Here is a 21,897-nt window from a genome sequence, read left to right on the forward strand (position 1 = left end):
ATAAATTCCTTTGCGTAGTCCGGTGCGCGAAGCACAGGACAGGAAACCAATACCGTTTAAAAATTTTTGAAAGCGTACTTTTTGTCCTTATCCCAGTGCACGCTATTCAGTGCTCCCTTTCGGAGGGCATCCGTTAAAGGACTTGCTATTTGCAAGTAATTCGGAATTTACCATTGATAGTACCCCACAAGTCCCAAAAACGAACGAATGTCTGTTTTCGTGCGCAGCTGTGAAAAATCTCTAATCGTAGCTATTTTCAGCTCGGCGGACCGTCTCGTGCCCTGGCCAACAACATGGCCCAGATAAGTAACCTGTGAACAGCCAAATCTACACTTTTCTGCCGTCATCGTTAAGCCTGCTTCCCTCATCTGTGAGAACACCTGTTTGAGGTGTGATACGTGCTGTTTCCAGCTGTCCGAAAATATTGCTACATCATCAAGATATGGCAAGGCGAACTCCTGCAAGTCTTTTAGGACAATATCCATTAACTTAGAGATGCTAAACGGTGCGTTATTCAGCCTGAAGCTGAGGACGAAAAGTGCCTACAGGCGAGGTAAATGCGGCATAGCGGCTGGCACTTTCTAAAGGGGAACTTGCCAGTGTCCCTGCACAAGATCTATAGTTCAAATGTATTTAGCAGAGCTAACTCTTTCAATTCGTTTTTCAATGTTGGCCATCGGGTACAGCCGATTCGTAGTGATGGCATTGAACTTCCTGTAGTCAACACATGAACGAGGGTCTTTATTAGGGGTTTCTACAAGTATTAGCGGTGACGTGTAGTCACTCTCAGCAGGCTCAATAACTCCCAACTCTAGCATGCGCTGTATCTCTGCCTCCACAATTTCTCTCTCTCGTGGAGACACCCTGTAAGGATTTGATCTTACGGATTCGGTGGATGTCAGCTCTATTTCATGCGCTATTAGTTCGGTTCTACCAGGCCGATTGCTGAATCTGTCGAGATATTCACCTAACAGCCCTCTTAGCTCCTCTAGCTGCTCGGGTCTGAGAGTGTGCGAGCTTACCGAATGTTTTACCACTTCTTCGAGGCTGATTTCAGAGTTGGAGGTCGCCTTATACCCATTAAACTCGGTACTAGTGTCATCCCTCTCTTTGATAGTAAAGTTAATGACTCCACTCCACGTACGGCTTCATAAAATTGCGGTGGTATGTCCTAACCTCCTTCCTGCGACCGGGCGTTTTCAGAGCATAGTTAGTATCTGAAAGTTTGTGCAACAATTTTACGGGTCCGTCTCGGTGAACTTCAAGCTTGTTCTTTCTTGAAGGTTTGAGGATCATTACCTGGTCTCTGGCGTTAAACGTACGCAGCCTCTCATTCTTGTCGTAATAGAACTCTGCGTTCTGTTGAGCTACTCCCATGTTCTTTTCGACTAGTTCTTGGATTGCACTTAGTCGTTCCAGCAGATTTAGCACGTATTTTACCACTGCTGGACTCTTTCCTCCCACATCTCTCTTAACATTCTCAGTGGAGAACGGAGTGTCCTCCCATACACTAGTTCTGCTGGCGAGAACCCTCTAGACTCATGAGGAACCGTTCGCAAAGGAAACAGAGTGGCCGGAAGACAATTCTCCCAGTCCTTATGTTTGTAACAGAGCGCCCGCAAAACTTGCTTAAGCACTGAATGCCACCTCTCTACACTATTTGACTAAAGGTGATAGATGGAACTGTGTATCAACTTTACCCCACACTTTTGTAAGAATGTGGAAGTCAGTGCGCTGGTGAATACTGACCCTTGATCTGCCTAAATTTCCGCTGGAAACCCAACTCGTGCAAATACTGTTAAAAGCGCATCTACTATTTCAGTGGAGCTGAGCTTTTTCAGAGGGATTGCTTCCGGAAACCTTGTAGCCGGACAGAGCATGGTAAACAAGTTCCTGTAACCCAACTTTGTCTTTCGTAGAGGCCCTACCGTGTCTATCACAAGTCGTCTGAAAGGTTCTGAAATTGAGGGCACTACCTTTAGTGGAGCTTTCCAGGTTTCTCCTGGTTTACCCGAACGCTGGCAGGCATTGCACGATCTTACAAAGTTTTCGACGTCTTTGAAACAGCCAGGCCAGTCCATAAGCAAACCTTTCCTTCGATTTGTTTATGCCTAGGTGGCCAGACCACCCATTTCCATGACAGAGACTCAAAAGGTCCTCCCCATACTTAGTAGGCACGACTAACTGATCTAGAATCCTTCCCTTTCGGTCTCTGTAGTGCCGATACAACAATCCCCCGTTTTATCGTCACGTTGCGCCTAGCAATGCCTTCTTTAGCTGGTTGGTGCAATTTAGCTAAGATGTCATAATTACTTTGCTCCGCTGCCAGTGACTCTGTCCACACGTAAGAGCTGATCAAAGTTCTTTGAGGCCGGTGATAATAACGACCCTGTCTCGCTTGCGAGTGTGTCAGCTGGCTCTTCCTGCAGGCGTGAACTTTGACACCCTAGTGATCCGCTCTCATTGAGCTGGTCAGCTTTTTTCGACTGTCCCAATTTCCGTCCTCGGCGTTCAGCTTTGTATGCATTGCATACTCTTCGGCTAATTATCCGCCCTTTCCACAGTGTTTACCTTTCCTCTGTCTTGCACCCACAGTTTCACAGGTTGTGGGATGCTTTTGTAAAACTGCTCTTAACGCATGCATTCAATAATCATGTCTCTGCTCTCGTATGCTTCTGCGCTTTTCAACCACTCGACTACGTTGGCCTTTGAGCCGAATGCAAACTCCGGATACCCCTTGCCATCCTTCTTACCTGTACTTCTAAACCTTTGCCGAAAAGCTTCAGCTGAAACGCGGTACTTATTCAAAAGACTAGCTTTAACCTTTGCATAATCATATGCATCCTGCGCACTGAGTCTGGCGATTACTTCCGCAGCCTCATACGGCAACATAGACAGCAACCGCTGTGGTCATGTACTTGGACCAAAGTTCATCTTCTCGCAAGTCCTTTCAAAATTTCCTAGGAACAAGCCTATGTCGTTCCCGACTTCAAATGGTTTTAACAGCCTGTCCATGCGGTATGATTCTGCCTCACTAGATCGTTCCAGAGCCCCTTCACTTCCTTGAGACAACTCGAACCGTTTGCTTTCAAGCTCAAGTTGCATTTTTCTTAACTCATGTTCCTCTCTGTCCCGTTTCTCACTTTTCCTAAGAAGTTCTAACCCAATTTCAATGTCCTCCTCACTGGCCTGTTCGGAAATTTGCTGCAATAATTCCGATTTTAGCATTTCCTTGCGTACCTCTAGGCCCAGTTCGTAACCAACAATCAATTCATCTCTCAGCAATGTCCTTAACTCCATGATTGCTGCTATACTGCCTTGGTCCTGCTCGCTAAACATACCTAGGTAAACACAACCTAGCTAACAATCAACAATCTAGCTTCCCTATTGTTCTAAACTGAACAACCACAAAATGAAGCCTATAAAGTCAAATCAAGAACCAAGCACTCGCCGCAGACACAGCACCACGTCGCAAAGTCCGTCTCGCCGCTGCCAGTAAGGATTGGGGTCGGGCATGAAGTTGGTGGTAGCTGGCCCATGCCGTCGTCCGACTCATCCACGCTGAGGACGTTGAAGGGAGGGACTTGTTCTCATCGAGAACGGGGAATATGGAATTTATTTACAATATCTGCATGAAGGGTGGAGAACGTTACATTTCATCAGTCTCGCATGACTGAAAGAGAATGCACGCCAAGCAGCCCGAAACAGCTGCTTAAAAACCCTCTGTCCTCCCTAGATCCCTAGGTGAGGGAAAACTGCCGTTCAACCTTCGTCCAATGGGAGTGTCCAAAGCACGACCGGCTTTATTACTTGGCGACCTGTTCACCGGCACCGCCTCCGTAGCCCTCAATTTTTTACTGCTTGTTTAGTTCATTCTTAGTTCGCCCGACCGCCGCTGCTCTCCGTGGCGCTACAACTTACCCCCACGCCGAGTGCGGGCTGGCGTAGCGGTAGCAGTGGCGGCTTCTTCGTTGTGTTTTTGTGCGCATCTGAACACCGTGTTTCCGGCTGTTCTGATTGCTGCCCGCATACGTGCCAAGAACGCAATTACTGCTGAGAGCCTGAACATTTCGTAGGCCGTAAAAATCATCGCCCGCGATGGTGTATTGTTGCGTTCCGCTCTGCAAATCGAGCGGGCGCACAGCGAAGGGTATCACATTCCACGAGTTTCCTGTAACACAACTGCGAAGGTGTTGCATCAAGTGTGGCTCCTGTGCTTGTTAGGGGGCCAACGCCGCTTAAGAAGTTTGTAGACCTAGTGCTGCCGTCACTCAAAAAAAATCCGCTGTTTGTGTGCTCGAAGGACACCACAGAGCCTCACAGAAGGGCACTGCTAAAGCTGATTGTCCACAAGTTTATGAGGCCATTTTTGTCTAATTTTGCCTCTGATCTCACAGAAGAGCACGCCAAACGGAAATTAATTAATGCCAAACCGAAATCTCGAAAGGTCCTAAAAGTGTAAGGATCTGGCTGACCTGAAATAAAGTTCTGGCCACGACCACGACCGGCTTTATTACTCGCGACCTGCTCACTACGCCGGCTCCTACGGCGGCGCGTGTCCGCGTAAATACCACGTGACTGTTCAGGGGGGATGGCGCGCCGCAACAGGTGGCGCCACAACTTACCCTCATTTCGGCAGCGCCCGCCGTGCGCTTCTGTTAGCTTCAGTACGCTTGCGTTACCGTGTTGCCGGTAGGCCGAGTTAAACCGCATCGTTTTTTAAGCACGCACCGCAAAGACGTGTTAATATTTATAAGATGCAATAATCGTGGACAGCTTTCTGTATACAGTGGTAGTTAAGAGCGCGAGCTGTCAGCTAACACGCTTAAGTCTCTGGCTAATGAGCGTGCGAGAACAGCGCAGAAGCAGGCGTCTCGCGCTCGTAGCAATTCCCCTGCATGGCCACAAAAAGCTGTACCCGACTAACGGCTGATAGCGGAAATATTTTTCTTTCTCAGCGCAGCAGTTTTGCAGCTAAACAAGCTCAAAGAGCGGTTGTAGTGGTGGGCGCGGCTCTGGTACTACTCGAGCGGCTTTTTTGCGCGTACAGCTGCACAATCTCAACATGATTGCTTCTGCTCTGTACCTAGCAGCATCCCAGGGCGAAGCCGCGCTACTTTCCGCCAATTTACGACAAAAAGCGCGCCATGCACACTTACTCATTTTCAGGAGCATTCACTCGATTGTTAATCATTTCAAGACGCACTCTACATGAAAAATGAATAAAACCAGACTAGAAAAGCTTGTTTACCAGACACAATAGCCGGTCGTGGCCACGACCGGCTTTATTACTTGGCGACCTGTTCACCGGCACCGCCTCCGTAGCCCTCAATTTTTTACTGCTTGTTTAGTTCATTCTTAGTTCGCCCGACCGCCGCTGCTCTCCGTGGCGCTACAACTTACCCCCACGCCGAGTGCGGGCTGGCGTAGCGGTAGCAGTGGCGGCTTCTTCGTTGTGTTTTTGTGCGCATCTGAACACCGTGTTTCCGGCTGTTCTGATTGCTGCCCGCATACGTGCCAAGAACGCAATTACTGCTGAGAGCCTGAACATTTCGTAGGCCGTAAAAATCATCGCCCGCGATGGTGTATTGTTGCGTTCCGCTCTGCAAATCGAGCGGGCGCACAGCGAAGGGTATCACATTCCACGAGTTTCCTGTAACACAACTGCGAAGGTGTTGCATCAAGTGTGGCTCCTGTGCTTGTTAGGGGGCCAACGCCGCTTAAGAAGTTTGTAGACCTAGTGCTGCCGTCACTCAAAAAAAATCCGCTGTTTGTGTGCTCGAAGGACACCACAGAGCCTCACAGAAGGGCACTGCTAAAGCTGATTGTCCACAAGTTTATGAGGCCATTTTTGTCTAATTTTGCCTCTGATCTCACAGAAGAGCACGCCAAACGGAAATTAATTAATGCCAAACCGAAATCTCGAAAGGTCCTAAAAGTGTAAGGATCTGGCTGACCTGAAATAAAGTTCTGGCCACGACCGGCTATTGTGTCTGGTAAACAAGCTTTTCTAGTCTGGTTTTATTCATTTTTCATGTAGAGTGCGTCTTGAAATGATTAACAATCGAGTGAATGCTCCTGAAAATGAGTAAGTGTGCATGGCGCGCTTTTTGTCGTAAATTGGCGGAAAGTAGCGCGGCTTCGCCCTGGGATGCTGCTAGGTACAGAGCAGAAGCAATCATGTTGAGATTGTGCAGCTGTACGCGCAAAAAAGCCGCTCGAGTAGTACCAGAGCCGCGCCCACCACTACAACCGCTCTTTGAGCTTGTTTAGCTGCAAAACTGCTGCGCTGAGAAAGAAAAATATTTCCGCTATCAGCCGTTAGTCGGGTACAGCTTTTTGTGGCCATGCAGGGGAATTGCTACGAGCGCGAGACGCCTGCTTCTGCGCTGTTCTCGCACGCTCATTAGCCAGAGACTTAAGCGTGTTAGCTGACAGCTCGCGCTCTTAACTACCACTGTATACAGAAAGCTGTCCACGATTATTGCATCTTATAAATATTAACACGTCTTTGCGGTGCGTGCTTAAAAAACGATGCGGTTTAACTCGGCCTACCGGCAACACGGTAACGCAAGCGTACTGAAGCTAACAGAAGCGCACGGCGGGCGCTGCCGAAATGAGGGTAAGTTGTGGCGCCACCTGTTGCGGCGCGCCATCCCCCCTGAACAGTCACGTGGTATTTACGCGGACACGCGCCGCCGTAGGAGCCGGCGTAGTGAGCAGGTCGCGAGTAATAAAGCCGGTCGTGGTCCAAAGTCATCGTAATCGACCCGCCTTTGAGGGGGAGGGTTCACGCACTCACTTCCGCACTTTGGTTTCACTGAACACACCGAGGGGAGTGGGACGTCGTAGACGGGTTGATATGCTTGACCCGAGCAGGCGCCTCTTGATTCCAGAGCTGACTCCGCAGCTAGCCGCCGCGTCTGTCAATTGACTGTGACGACTTCTGGGGCCCGTAAGAAAGCACCGCAAAACCCCCTTTTCCCGGAGTTCCCTTGCTCCAAGTAAACCGTGAAGGCGACAGCGAATCAACCAACAATACACGGTCCGCCGAACATGGCTAGACTCGCTGGCGCCGAGAAAGGTTCGAAGGTCGCTTCTCCGAAAATCGCTACTCCCGCAGGTCGATCGAAACAATTGCAGCGGGCCGTGAAAGGTTTTCAGTTCAGTACTCCTGCAGGCCGATCGTAACAACGTGAAGGTGGCATATGCCAGAGCAACGTCCCAGTCCTGGTGGTCTGGAGAAACGTGCATAGCTAGCATGTCGGTAAGCGTTGTTCAGTCGCTCTGTGAGACCCTTAGTCTGTGGATGGTAAGCAGGGGCTATTTGATGCGCTGTCGAGCATAGGCTACTGAGCGTAGGCGGAGGATATCGTCAATAACCTTTCACGAGAAGTAACGTCCGCGATCTGTGAGGAGCTGACGTGGAGCACGGTGGTGCAGGGTGACGTGTAGGAGGAAATCCGCGATGTCAGTGGCACAACTTGTAGGAAGAGCTCCCGTAATAGCGAAGCGCGTTGCGTAATCGGTTGCTACCGCAACCTATTTGTTGCCCTTAGTTGAGAAAGGAAAGGGCGAAGTAGGTCGAGTCCCACGCGAAAGAAAGGCTCTGGGTATATTGATGGGTTGTAAAAGCCCAGGTGGAGCCATGGGAGCGGGCTTCCGGTGTTTGCACAGGTCGCAAGCAGTCGCATACCGGCGCACAGCGGTAGAGGTCGGGGTATAAGAAACGCCGCCTGACTCGGTCAAGCGTGCGAGTAACACCGGGATTCCCAGCGGTGGGTGCGTCGTGGAGTTGAAGCACGGTGCGTTAAGGTGCCTCGGTACGGCCAGCAGTAGGTCAGCACCATCAGGGCGCAAGTTGCGTTTGTACACGACTCCGTCGGACATACAGAAGAGACGCAGGGAACGATCAGGAGTTGGCGAGCTTAACCGATCTATGATAGTTCGGAGAAAGGGGTCACGGCGCTGTTCGTCGCCAATGTTGAGGAAGCCTGAGATGGACATAACGCTGGTGTCGGATTCTAGGTCTGTGGCTTCCGGCGGGTCAGCAGGGTGGCGGGACAAGCAGTCGGCGTCCTGATCAGTGGCGTAGCTAGGTTGTCTGGCACCCGGGGCCTACAGGTCTTCTGTCACCCCCTCCCAGGGTGTAGCCGGTGGAAAGAGGGGTGTCTTCAGATGTATATGACACCCCCCACCCCTCACTGGCCCCTTGCACCCGGGGCCCACGGCCCCCCCCGCCCCCCCCCCTGTTGCTACGCCACTGGTCCTGATGTAAATGGCCGGATTTGTGCACTACAGAGAAAGCGTACTCTTGCAAGCGCTATGCCCAACGCCCAAGACGCCCTGTAGGGTCCTTCAACGAGGAGAGCCAGCAGAGCGCGTGGTGGTCGGTAATTACGCGGAAACGGTGACCAATTCGGTATGGACGAAACTTCGCTATCGCCCAGACCAGCACTAGGCACTCTCTTGATAGAATAGTTGCGCCTGGCCGTGGACAGAAGACGGCTTGGGTAAGCGATAACGCACTCTTGACCACGCTGAATCTGGGCAAGAACAGCGCCAATGCCGTGACCACTAGCATCTGCGCAGATTTCAGTGGGTTCTGAAGGGTCAAAATGGGTTAAAATTGAGAAGCTCGTCAAGAGTCGGATGAGCGCTGTGAAGGCTTCGGCCTGCCGCTATCCTCGCACGAAAGCGGCGTCGTTCTTCAAAGAACGACGCCGCTACTACAGTGAGCGTCTACATGGGAAGGCATGGGATTTGAGCACACCAACATGATGCTGCGGCTTGGAGACCTTTCGTAATCTGAAATAGTATACATATTTGAAAAAATTATGGATAACGGTGGTGAGTGCAAATTTATTCCTAATATCTTGGTAGCTAACCGCAAGAATGTCCCACTTAAAGCCCCTGCATCTACGCGCCACCGAACCTGGTCGGCGGAAACGTGTATGGAGGGGCTTTAGTCCCACTCAACCACGAATATCCGTCGGAAGTCCTACGGATATCAGTTTCCGATATAACAGCCATCCAATAGACGTCCACAAATCTCCAACAGACGTCCATCGGCCGTCCGATGGATATCTAAAAAGTAAGAAATACATCAATCGGACATCCGAAATGGGATCCTGTGGCGGACGTATTTCGGACTGTATGTGTGTCGTGTATATGTGTTTGTGTGTCCGTGCACATACGCGCAAACATCTCTAAGCAGCGATAGTGGTATGCATTCAAGCACCCAACCAATGTTATATAACAACCGGTTGGGTGCTTCACTGCATTTCACGGTCGCCGCACTTTGTAAATAAACAAAAAACATGGGTCCGAACCAGATTAAAAATGCAATGAATCCTTTACGGCCACCTTATGTTATAAAGGCCACAAAGCAAACATATGACTACTGTTCATAGCAGCAAATATACATGCCGATAAAAATATAACTTGCAGATCTAGATATCGTGACTGAAGTTAGGACAGCACGAAGACATAAACAAAAATAGAAGCTTCTTTCAGCATGTTAAAGAGAGTCTAATAAATGTGGGAAAGGCACTGCAAATAAATGAGGTCTCATGTGATTATACTTATTTTACTTTTTCATGCTGTCAAACCTTACGAGGATTGATTATAGACACATGCTTTAGAATAAAGAAAGGAAACTCGCAAGCAAGAATAAACGTGCCGGAAACCACAAGAAGACAGCACAAAATTAATGCGTAGTGATAGTGTAAGCATCAAGGCTAAGATAATACAGATAAACAACAGCCTACACAGAATAATGTAGGATAGCATTAAAACACCGTTGCGTACAACATGTCAGAAATAGAATGCATTTTGAAAAATATGAAAAACAAAATGTGACGCACCTGGCAAACTCATAGTAATGGAAAGATTTACCACAGAAAGCACTACCAGCTCGAGGAATTTTATGTATCGTTGAACAATAACTAAAATTTATGCATTGTAAGGATTGTGAGGTCAATCCAATCAACGCAATGCGCATGTGTCAATCCAATTCAACGCATGTGTGCGGCGTGCATATGCATGCTGTGTAGAAATTACGGAATGGAACTATTTAGTCCTTTAGAAAATGACTAACGATCATCATCATCATCTGCCTGGTTACGCCCACTGCAGGGCAAAGGCCTCTCCCATACTTCTCCAACAACCCCGGTCATGTACTAATTGTGGCCATGTCGTCCCTGCAAACTTAATCTCATCCGCCCACCTAACTTTCTGCCGCCCCCTGCTACGCTTCCCTTCCCTTGGAATCCAGTCCGTAACCCTTAATGACCATCGGTTATCTTCCCTCCTCATTACATGTCCTGCTGATGCCCATTTCTTTTTCTTGATTTCAACTAAGATGTCATTAACTCGCGTTTGTTCCCTCACCCAATCTGCTCTTTTCTTATCCCTTAACGTTAAGCCCATCATTCTTCTTTCCATAGCTCGTTGCATCGTCCTCAATTTAAGTAGAACCCTTTTCGTAAGCCTCCAGGTTTCTGCCCCGTAGGTGAGTACTGGAAAGACACAGCTATTATACACTTTTCTCTTGAGGGATAATGGCAACCTGCTGTTCATGATCTGAGAATGCCTGCCAAACGCACCCCAGCCCATTCTTATTCTAATTATTTCCGTCTCATGATCCGGATCCGCCGTCACTACCTGCCCAAAGTAGATGTATTCCCTTACCACTTCCAGTGCCTCGCTACCTATTGTAAATTGCTGTTTTCTTCCGAGACTGTTAAACATTACTTTAGTTTTCTGCGGACTAATTTTTAGACCCACTCTTCTGCTTTGCCTCTCCAGGTCAGTGAGCATGCATTGCAATTGGTCCCCTGAGTTACTAAGCAAGGCAATATCATCAGCGAATCGCGAGTTACTAAGGTATTCTCCATTAACTGTTATCCCTAATTCTTCCCAATCCAGGTGTCTGAATACCTGCTGTAAACACGCTGTGAATAGCATTGGAGAGATCGTATCTCCCTGCCTGACGCCTTTCTTTATTTGGATTTTGTTGCTTTTTTATGGAGGAATATGGTGGCTGTAGAGCCGCTATAGATATCTTTCAGTATTTTTACATACGGCTCGTCTACACCCTGATTCCATAATGCCTCTATGACGCTTTCTCCATCATGCCTCCATCAAACGCTTTCTCGTAATCAATGAAAGCTATATATAAGGGTTGGTTATATTCCGCACATTTCTCTATTACCTGATTGATAGTGTGAATATGGTCTATCGTTGAGTAGCCTTTACGGAATCCTGCCTGGTCCTTTGCTTGACAGAAGTCTAAGGTGTTCCTGATTCTATTTGCGATTACCTTAGTAAATAGTTTGTAGGCAGCTGACAGTAAGCTGATCCGGTCTATAACGTTCTAGCGTTAAACGTAGCCAGGTTCATATTCCAATGGCGGCCTGTCTTGAGCCAGGGATCCTTAGCACCCTCTGCTGCGTCGCAGCTCTGACCGCCGCCGTGGTCAGTTGTTTCGCAGCTGCTGGGGACTGAGGGCCGGGGTTTGATTGTTGTGTTCATATAGGAGGTTGTGGCCAATACTGCACCAGGGTGGCCAATCCTGCTCTGGTGAGGGAGTGCGTTACCGGTTCTGGTCACCGGGATCAGGCCACACTCCAGGCCTGTTTATGCAATTTTATGAACACGCGGATTTCTTTTTTTTTAATACGGTGGAAAATTGCACGGCACCGGGATTTGAACCACGGACCTCTTGCACGCGAGGCGGGTGTTCTACCTCTACGCCACCGCTGCACAATAGTGGATACTGTAATGAACGGAGACCCGCCGTGGTTGCTCAGTGGCTATGGTGTTGGGCTGCTGAGCACGAGGTCGCGGGATCAAATACCGGCCATGGCGGCCGCATTTCCATGGGGGCGAAATGCGAAAACGCCCGTTGTTAGGAATGGCCTGCCAAGGTGGCAACGTGCAAGTTATTTCAGCCCGCTGCACGTGTTTCGATCCACCCGCGGTGGGGGCGCCCTTCAGAGAACCAGCGAGGACAGCGCTAACCAACCGTGAACTTCTTTCAGAGAACTGCGGACTATAGCAGCTCTGGAATTTAGAGGCGCCGGCTGGGCTCGGGCGTGACCAGCTGGCTACGTGGACGCAGGACAATTGACACCACGACGACTGCGCTGCAAAGGTCGTCTGCCCGCGGAGGGGGCACTGAAACCTGTGTGTGCGTGTGTGTGTGTTTGTAAAACGTCCCGCAGAGAGGCGGCTTGTTTACGCTGACGTCGAATGTTTTGCCTCACCTAGGGATCTAGGGAACACGAAGTGAATATAACCAGCTGTTGTCGGCGGCTAGAGTATGCTCGTCGTCGTGCGCTGTGCTCGTGAATGTACTCGTGAGCAGTGTGCTCGTAAGCTGTGTGCTGTATGCTCGTCTTGCGGGCTCCATTTGGGAGCCACGCTAGACTGTCGATGTATCACTTGTCTAAGATGTAAATACTGTAAATAAATCCTGTCGCCCCAAGTTCCTCCGATCGTCCTACAAGCCCGACTTCAAATCTTACATATGGTGGCAGCGGCGAGATCGTCCGACAACTCCTACAACTGTATGCCAGCGGTGGGATCGTCCGACGAATCTAATACCGTGTACTTAGATTTAGGTGCATGTTAAAGAACCCCGGTGGTCGAAATTTCTGGCGTCCCCCACTACGGCGTGCCTCATAATCAGAAAGTGGTTTTGGCACGTAAAAACCCCATAATTTAATTTTAATGAGCAGAGTGACTACAGTCCCTGTGTTCATTATTTTCCCGTTTTGTTACTGAGCATGTGCTGCTGGGCGAGTTGGTTATGCATGATTACAACGAAGGCGCCGAAATAAAACAATGGACGAAGGAAGGAGAGACTAGACAACCACGTAGGCGCACAAACAACTGAGCGTTTTATTTCTTGGCACAGGAATAAATAGCTGCTGTCAAGGATCAAAACAACAAGAAGAAACAGGGCCATCATCTGCGTCGCACAAGGAGACGACAGTACAAAACCTCTAAAGTGCCGCTCCCAAGATACGCCAGTTCCTTTGTCGAAAGGCAAACCGATGCTTCACTGATACAATCATCACCACGCTTCTTGATCTCAAGCGCTTCCAATATCTCCCTTGTCAGTTGATCATCAGCTCTGCTCAAAACACAGGTTCTATCAAAATCTGGAATGCACTTGTGAGCCTTACAATGCGCGCTTATGTGACCGGAGAGCTGGTTTTCCATTTTATATCGATGCTCATGCAATTTTTTGTCATTCAGACATCTGCCCGTTTGGCCTACATATGATGAACAACACGACAAGGGAACCGAATAAAGTACTTTCTTTACACATCCGACATGCTTCTGCCCATGTTTTTTTTCTTTTTTTGCGCACACCTGTTTATTTTCCCGATGTCCTGCGTTCACCTTGGCCCAAATCAAACCAAGACGTTTCGGAGCGAAAAATAAAACCCGAACACCTGCTAGTTTGCCTACTTTTTTCATATTGTAAGATATGCCGTGAACATATGGAATGATAGCACACCTGGTTTCAGAAGGGCCTGCTCGACCCTGGTTTACAACGTTAGATTCCTTGAGCTGCCTGAGCATTTTTTCTGCAACAGATATAATCACATGGTGGGGATAACTTGCCCCTTTGAGGCGGCTGACCTGACAATGAAAACTGCTTTGCAGCCGGTGAAGACATGACTTGTTAAGTGCGTTGGTTAGACATGATTGAATGATCCCTCTTTACTACTTTCGAGTGAGCTGAATGGTAAGAGAGGATGGGTTTGCTAGCCCTTGTCTTGAACTGCCAGCACACAAGACACGATGAGAAAGTGATCTCCAAATCTAAAAATCTTAAACAGTTATCGGCCGGAGGCTCGTGAGTCAGGGTTAAAGGGTGTAAGGCTGTTTGAAACTCTGACAATACTAGTGATGACTGGGTCTCCAATTCTGGACTTTCACAATCTACGAACACTAAAAAAATCATCCACAAATCTAACGATCTGCATCACATTTGTCCCCGATAAGCACTGCTTTAACAGGTTGTCTTTTGAAGCTAAAAAGATGTCGCTTAAAACAGGGGCTATACACGAACCTATACACACACTTTCTGTAGAAAGACGCTGTCATTCCATTTTATTGCGTGGACTTCAGGTACACGGACAGCAGTTGCAAAAAGGAACATACTGCTATACCAGAAACGTTCTGGAAAGCAACAGCTCCACATTTATCGATACAGTCAGTGACGCATTCCATCAATTCATTTTGTGGTATCGAGTAATACAAGTCATTTATGTCGACAGAGAAGGCGGATAGCATTTTGCTTTCATTCTGTGCGATATATTTTACGACGCTTTCAGAATTCTTCACGCGAAACGGGTCGTCGATGGGTAGTCTACTCAAATTTTGCAGGAGAAACAAGGATACCTGTTTTTGCCATGACCCATTTTCTGAGACTATGGCCCGGAAGGGGCAATTAGATTTATGAGTTTTTACCGTGAAGAATACATCAAGGCTCAACTTTTTCTCCGATTCTATTGCGGTCATCAGTTTCGTTAAATTCAGGTTCTTACAAAGCTTTTTGGCGTTGCTTTTTACTTTTGCAAGAGAGACTTTTCCGCACTTCTTAAAAACCTCTGAGAAAGCTTCTAAAGCTTTTGATTCAAACAATCCTTTCGGCATTACAACAAAGCCACCTTCCTTATCGGAGGTTAAAAGGGACAGGGATTGTCCTTTCAAATAACTAACTGTTTTAGCTACAGGAATCTTTCGCACAGATGTCTTACAACGTGCGAGCAAATCCACGCCTTCCGAAATGCACCTCTGCTGTTCTTCCGTTGTGGCTCGCCTGGAAACTTGCTTGACCATTGCAAGTAGCTCCGCAGGAACCTTCTCCGGTTGTACGGCGAACTTGAATTGGAGACCCAGTCAGCATTAGTATTGTCAGAGTTTCAAACAGCCTTACATCCTCTAACCCTGACTCACGAGCTTCCGGCCGATAGCTGTTTAAGATTTTTAGATTTGGAGATCACTTTCTCATCGTGTCTTGTGTGCTGGCAGTTCAAGCCAAGGGCTAGCAAACCCATCCTCTCCCACCATTCAGCACGTCTCATACGGCACTCCACTTTCCTCCTCAGCCTCACGCAAGAGCACCGAGAGTTCACGTCTGGTAACGGTCGACACTCCAGATGGCCTAGCCAGGCGTCACTTGGACCAAATTTTCCGTCGGGAGGGGGAGGCCGCCAGGGGGCCAGCGAGTGCGAACGAGCTTCGCATCGGCTCTGTACAAACACGGCGATTTCGTTCGGATTTCCACCCACGCAGTGCCCATCTTTTCACTACACCGTTCGTCAAGTATGGAGGCCCAAGTGATCGGAGAGACCATCGACCCAAAGGACTATGATCCCAGGGACTGGAATCATATCCTGAGCCTACCCACCCGTCAGAAAGGAACACCGAAAATCCAGGACCAGGCGAACGCCGCCACCGGCTCGCGACCTGCGGATTCCGTACACCAAGCGTCCCAGCTGCGCGCGACGCGTCTCGCGGCGCAAAGGTCGCAACGCCAGCCGCGTTTGCCTGAGGATACCTACAAGACAGTGTTTCGTTCAACCGGGGGACTTGCCTTAACCGACCTTCAACCGCGCCAGCTTCGCCTGGCCCTGCTAACTGCAGCCAAGGACCTCCAAGCACCAGACGCCACCAGCTTGATTATCCACCCCCTCAACAATACCTGCACGATGAGTACCCCACATAAAGCCGACGCGCTACGCCTGGTCGCCATCCAACAACTCTCCATCCGAACCCAAGTCTACGCCGTCACCGCCTACATCGCACCCCCGGATGGTGCAGCAAGAGGAGTAATTACTAACGCCTACTGGGAAGAAACCCCAGCACAGATTCTGGACGACCTCATCACGGGCAACCCTAGCATCCCCATCATTGATGCACGCCGCATGGGACAGACCCGTTCGATCCTTATCACCTTCCGGACGGGTCCGGTGCCCCGAACCATCTCCTACGGAGGCGGGCTCCACAGCTGCAGTCTGTACAGAGGACACCTGGACGCTTGCACAAACTGTAGAAAACCAGGGCATCGCGCGGATGTGTGTACCCTTCAGCGTACGCACAACTGTTCAAGATGCGGTATCCCGCACCCCCGAGAGGACACCCCGACATGCACCCCAGCCTGCATACTCTGTGGAGGCGCCCACATGACCGGTACTAAAGGCTGCAAAGCGAGGGGACGCCGCTCACCGCCCGCGTCACGACAACAGCACATCTCCCGCACACCGGAACGAGACGCGGACCGCTCCAGCGTCCTTCGCTCCAGCACGTCTCGCTCATCGTCTCGTCGCCGCCAGGACCAACAGCCTCCACAGCTTTCCTGGGCGGACAGAGTAGCAGACAAAAGACTGAACGTTCCCAGCAAGGCTTCAATCCCCCCGCCCACACAGGAGGACCCCCGTGACCGGGAGCTCCAGGCCCTGCGAGAGGAGGTGAGTCGTCTTAGCTCTCTCATCAAGACTCCCACCTGTACCCCTCTACCGCTTCCGCCAATCGTACCTCCCACCCAACCCACACCGCTACCCCAAACACCCAGTGAAAACATGGAACAATCTGACTCCCAAACCGCCACCTCACCCCCACCCAAGAAAAAACGCACAACAGAGCACCCACCCGTCACCCAGACCGACTTTCAATCTCTAGAGGCCCGCATGGACGCTAAACTCGCCGAAATGGATGCGCGTCTAGAGGCAAAATTCACTCAGCTCACCGACCACCTATCTCAACGCTTTGAACAACAAATTGAAGCGGCATTTACGCGCATGGTACACACCCTTGAGATGGGCCTTGCACGGTACGACACCCGCCTCCAAACAATCGAGCAGGCCCTTCCCTCGCTGCAGCTGCCCAATCGCCCCTATCAATCCCGCCCACCTACCCCACAAAACTCCCTACCCAACCCACCTATACTCACCCCACCCAAGCTACAGTATGGCGGGGCTACCACCTAATTCTTTATCAATTCTGCAATGGAACTGCCGCCGCTTCCGGGGCAAGCGCGCACCCCTCCAACTCCTCCTCCCCACACTTCCCACGCCGCACATCCTCCTCCTTCAGGACACACATGCCCCTGCCACACTTCCCAGTTACACATCCGCGCACTCGGACGCAACGAATACACCCAGGGCTTCCACACTCATACATCGCTCCATTACACACCAAACGCATCAGATCACCTCCGAGACGCCCTGCGTGATCACAGAAATCATACAACATACACACTCCACACCATCTATTTTTATTGCAAACATATACCACCCACCGTCTCATCCGATGGCTTCATTGGAAACGCTACTGCGAGATCTCCATCGTATTGCAGGCAAGCATCCATTGATAATCGGAGGGGACTTCAACAGTCAGCATACTGACTGGGGCTACCGCACCACCACGGCACGAGGACGACGACTCTGGTCCTTGGTGCAAGAGCTCCGCCTCACAATACACAACAACTTTAACACCCCCACGAGAATTGGCAACAGTGTCAGCGCGGACACCAGCCCGGACTTGACACTGAGCCGCAACGTTGCGGGTATTACGTGGAACGCAACATATCACACATTAGGGAGCGATCATTACATCCTCTACGTTACAGTACCCTACAAACAAAGAACGACCCCTCACCTAACACACAAACTCACCAACTGGGATGCAGTCCGCGCCGCACGGGCGGCCCTTCCTGACGCTCCCATTACAAACATCGACCAGTGGTTGGCATCACTCATGAACGATGTCTCCGCACACACTCGAACCCTTGACACCACACCAGATACGCCCACCCTCGACACTCACCTGGCGCACCTATGGGAGGCCCATCATAGCATCCTAGAGCGCTGGAAAGGGCAAAAGCTCAACCGGACCCTTAAAAAACGACTAGCTGCACTGCAAACAAAAATTACTGAACACTCTGAGGAGCTCTGCCGATCCAACTGGGGACAGATTTGCGATAGTATGGCTGGCAATCTGTCCTCCAAGCGCAGTTGGCAACTCCTCCGTCACTTAATTGACCCCACGCAATCTAAAACAGCCACACAACATCACGTCACACGCCTTATACACAAGACCAACCTTTCTCCCGACGCACTCATCGACATACTTAGGAACACACACACAACTCCCGGTACCTCAAACCCCCTGCCCCCCTATGCAGGCACGCCGAACGCCAATCTCGACGCGGAGATTACGGAAGCAGAAGTCAGAGCGGCCCTCCTAATTCTCCGCTCTAATTCCACTCCAGGAGTTGACCGTATCTCCAATAGCATGCTCCGCAATTTGGACGATCGGTCGATTTCCCAGCTCACGGAGTACTTCAACACATGCTGGCAGGAGGGCACCCTTCCGCAATCCTGGCGTCACGCCAAAATCTTATTCATACCCAAGCCCCACAAACCCCTTACACCTGCAAATCTTCGCCCCATCTCCCTAACCTCATGCCTGGGCAAGCTTTTGGAGCATGTCGCACTCGCCCGACTCACACAACACATGGCGGAGCACGACCTCTACCCGCACAGCATGGTGGGCTTCCGTCCCCACCTGTCGGCACAGGACGCCATGCTCCAGTTCACACAGGATATTTTCGACCCCCTCATACCGGGCCACACAAAAGCCGTCCTCGCCTTGGATCTCTCCAAGGCCTTTGATCGCCTAGACCATCGAGCGATAATGGCGGCGCTCTCCCCCTTGAACATAGGTGAACGTATGTACACCTATGTTCAAGCATTCCTTACTAACCGCACAGCCGAAATTCACTTCGGTCCCCACACATCCCGCCCATACACCCTTAGTGGGATTGGCACCCCCCAGGGATCTGTCCTCTCACCTTTTCTCTTCAATGTCACTCTCATTCCCCTTGCCCGCAAACTACAAAACATCCCTCACCTTCGGCACACACTCTATGCTGATGATATCACTCTATGGACTACCCATGGCAGTGATGGAGACATAGAGAACACTCTGCAGTCGGCAGCTACCCTCACCCAAACACATGCACGGAGTATCGGACTCTCATGCTCTCCGGAGAAGTCGGAACTCCTCATACTTCGCCCCACAACCCGAAACTGCCCCACCACCCCTATAACCGTCACACTGGAAAACCGGTACATCCCTGAGGTACACACTCTCCGGGTACTGGGCCTCCACATCCAAAATGACGGGAAAAACACTCTCACCATCCACAAACTCAAGCGGACGGTGGTGTCGATATCCCACCTAATCCGCCGAGTTTCTGCACGCCACCGGGGTATGAGGGAGCATGACTTATGTCGTCTCATTCATGCCTTCGTCCTCAGCCGCTTTCTCTTCACGCTCCCCTACCTTAAACTCCAGGGCAGAGAAATCTCCACCCTGGATGCCATGATCCGAACAGCATTTAAGACAGCACTACACCTACCCCTAAATACCTCCACCGAGAAACTCCTCCAGATAGGCCTACATAACACGATAGGTGAGCTTATTGAGGCCCACAGACAGACACAATACATACGTCTCGCGAGAACCACCACCGGCAGACACATACTACACACCCTCGGTATCAGGATACCAGCCACGGATCCCACACAGCTCCAGGTGCCCCACCACATTCACCGCGAACTTCTCATTAAACCTCTCCCTAAAAACATGCACCCCACCTACCATGAACCCCGCCGCAGAGCTCGCGCACGGGCGCTCCACAAACACTATGGCACGGAACCGGATGCTGTGTGGGTGGATGCCGCATGCACAGGTGAGGACGCGGTTGTTGCCATCACGAACCCCTCCCTACAACCGATTACCACCCTTCACATATCCCCAACTGCCACTTCGGAGGAGGCTGAAGAGGCTGCCATTGCCCTAGCTATTATGCGCACGGAGGCCCGGTATATATTATCAGACTCTAAAACTGCGATACTAAATTTTGCTCGCGGGAGAGTTCACGTCGCTGCATTTCGCATACTGAACTCTCTCGCTGCATACCCGCCCCGCCACATGGAGCTCATATGGGTGCCTGCCCACTCTGGGAATCCTGGAAACGAGGCTGTCAACGCTTTAGCCCGAGGTTCTCTCAACCGGGCAGCGGCGGCCTCCGATCCAGGGTTCTCACGGGAGCGCATGCATTCATTCACTGAATTGACGCAAGCCTCCAAAACTGAGCGTCGGCTCTACCCCCCACCCCATCCCTCCCTTGACAATTATCACCAGACACTTTGGAGGCGGCTCCAAACACGCACCTTACCCTCCCCTTATATACGCTCGCGCTATCACCACGTCCACACCGACCCCTCCTGTACCCTCTGCCACCACCCCAAAGCCACTCTCGATCACATTCTTTTCCTCTGCCCGGCGGATCCTCCCCCGCGGGGCCTGGAGCACCTTACTACTTGGGAGGCTTGGGAGACCCTACTGCGCTCCGAGGACCCGGCCAAGCAAGCCATCGCCACAGGCCGGGCTGCCAGCGTCATGAGCCTCCGGGACATGAACGTTTGAGTGCAATGGGGCCGTGCGGGGGCCCAAGGACCTGCGTGTCCGCAACTCCCCTGTGTGCAATAAAGTTATCACCACCACCACCGTCGGGAGCCTGTGTCACCCGTGGCTGCAAAAGCGGAGGCTCCCGACTTGCTTCAACCCAGCCCGGACAACAGAATCTGCCAACGTCAACGCGAGAAGGACGGTGCAATCCGGCCACTCCAGAACCAACTGGCGCCGTGGCAGTTCCTTCGACAACACCTCCAACATCCCTTCCAGCCGAACAGGCTCTCTGTCCCCGAAGTCCGCCGGTCTTACGGAGGTCTACCCGACAACGAAAACCCGCGCAAAGACTGCAGCTTTAAAATAAAGGGAGAAGTGATATGAAGTGCTGTGCTAACACGTGTCAAACATGATTCGTTCTTTTGTGTTACGTCATAGGCAAGCAGCCTATATATATAGTTCGTTGTCTCTGAAATAAAGGTTGTTGTGCTTTTGCTCTTGTCTCCGTCACTCTGCCACCCGCTACAACACTCGCCAGTGATGGAGCTATCGGCGATCGGGTGACAGCGCACGTTACATGTGGCGCCATACCGTAGCGCCTTGCCGCCGTGGAGCACTTCTCATGCGGCACTCCGCTTTCCTCCTCACCCTTTCGCAATACTGTCCCCTCCACTTTTCTCCTCATGCTTCCGTTGTATCCTTCTTCTCTGCTTTTCTCCTCGCGCTCTCTTCGCTATCGCCGTCTTTCATCCTCCGCTGCGTTCGCTCTTTTTAGAGGGCAGCGCCCGTTCCTGCTGGGAGTGTCGGCACGAACTCGGCGTAACCGAGAACCGTAACCCGCCGGTTCTCGGCGTAACCGATTGAACGAGCACTGCGAAAGATGAAAGCGAACGCGGAGCGCAGCGGGGGACGAAAGACGCAAAGAGGAAAGCGGAGAGGGTGCAGCGGCACCATGAGGCGGAAACACGGTGTAAGGCGCCCATGGTGTTCGTACACCGTGGGCGGAAAGCGCAGGAGGGTATGGCGAAAGCGTAGAAAAAGCGTAGTACGGCGACGGTGGCTACAAGATGGCGCTAGAGTAGCGGGCGTCTTCTGGGAGGTCTGTCGGCGGCGGCTACTGGGAATCTACTGGGAATCGCGCTCACGCATCACCCACGCGCTGGTCCTCGCGATCTCCCGATTAGCGAGGCAGTCGCGCCACACTGCGCTCCGTTGCAACGTGCTGCACGAAACAGATTGTCTTCGCCAGCCAGTATATGGTGAAATGAAAACACTTATAGAGAGCTGGGCTCAAATTTCGCATTAGGGAGTAATGTAATCGTCGGTGAATGTTTTATATGTGGGAACCCAAACGCGCCACCCTTCCTTTGCTGTAGGCGGTGCAAAATGAGCGTC

General features: G+C 51.0%; 1 protein-coding gene across 1 annotated transcript in view; it reads left to right on the top strand.

Moving 5' to 3' along the window:
- Positions 1–20,996, top strand: part of LOC142582731 (phosphatidylserine lipase ABHD16A) — a 141,929-nt gene extending 120,933 nt beyond the window's left edge. Inside the window, exons 21-22 of the transcript XR_012828474.1 lie at positions 15,132–15,216; positions 20,601–20,996. The gene's annotated coding sequence lies outside the window, so the exon portion shown is untranslated. The remainder of the gene's footprint in view (positions 1–15,131; positions 15,217–20,600) is intronic.
- Positions 20,997–21,897: the final 901 nt, after the last annotated feature.

This window comes from Dermacentor variabilis, chromosome 1 (assembly GCF_050947875.1).
Source record: "Dermacentor variabilis isolate Ectoservices chromosome 1, ASM5094787v1, whole genome shotgun sequence".
Classification (NCBI taxonomy): Eukaryota; Metazoa; Arthropoda; class Arachnida; order Ixodida; family Ixodidae; genus Dermacentor; species Dermacentor variabilis.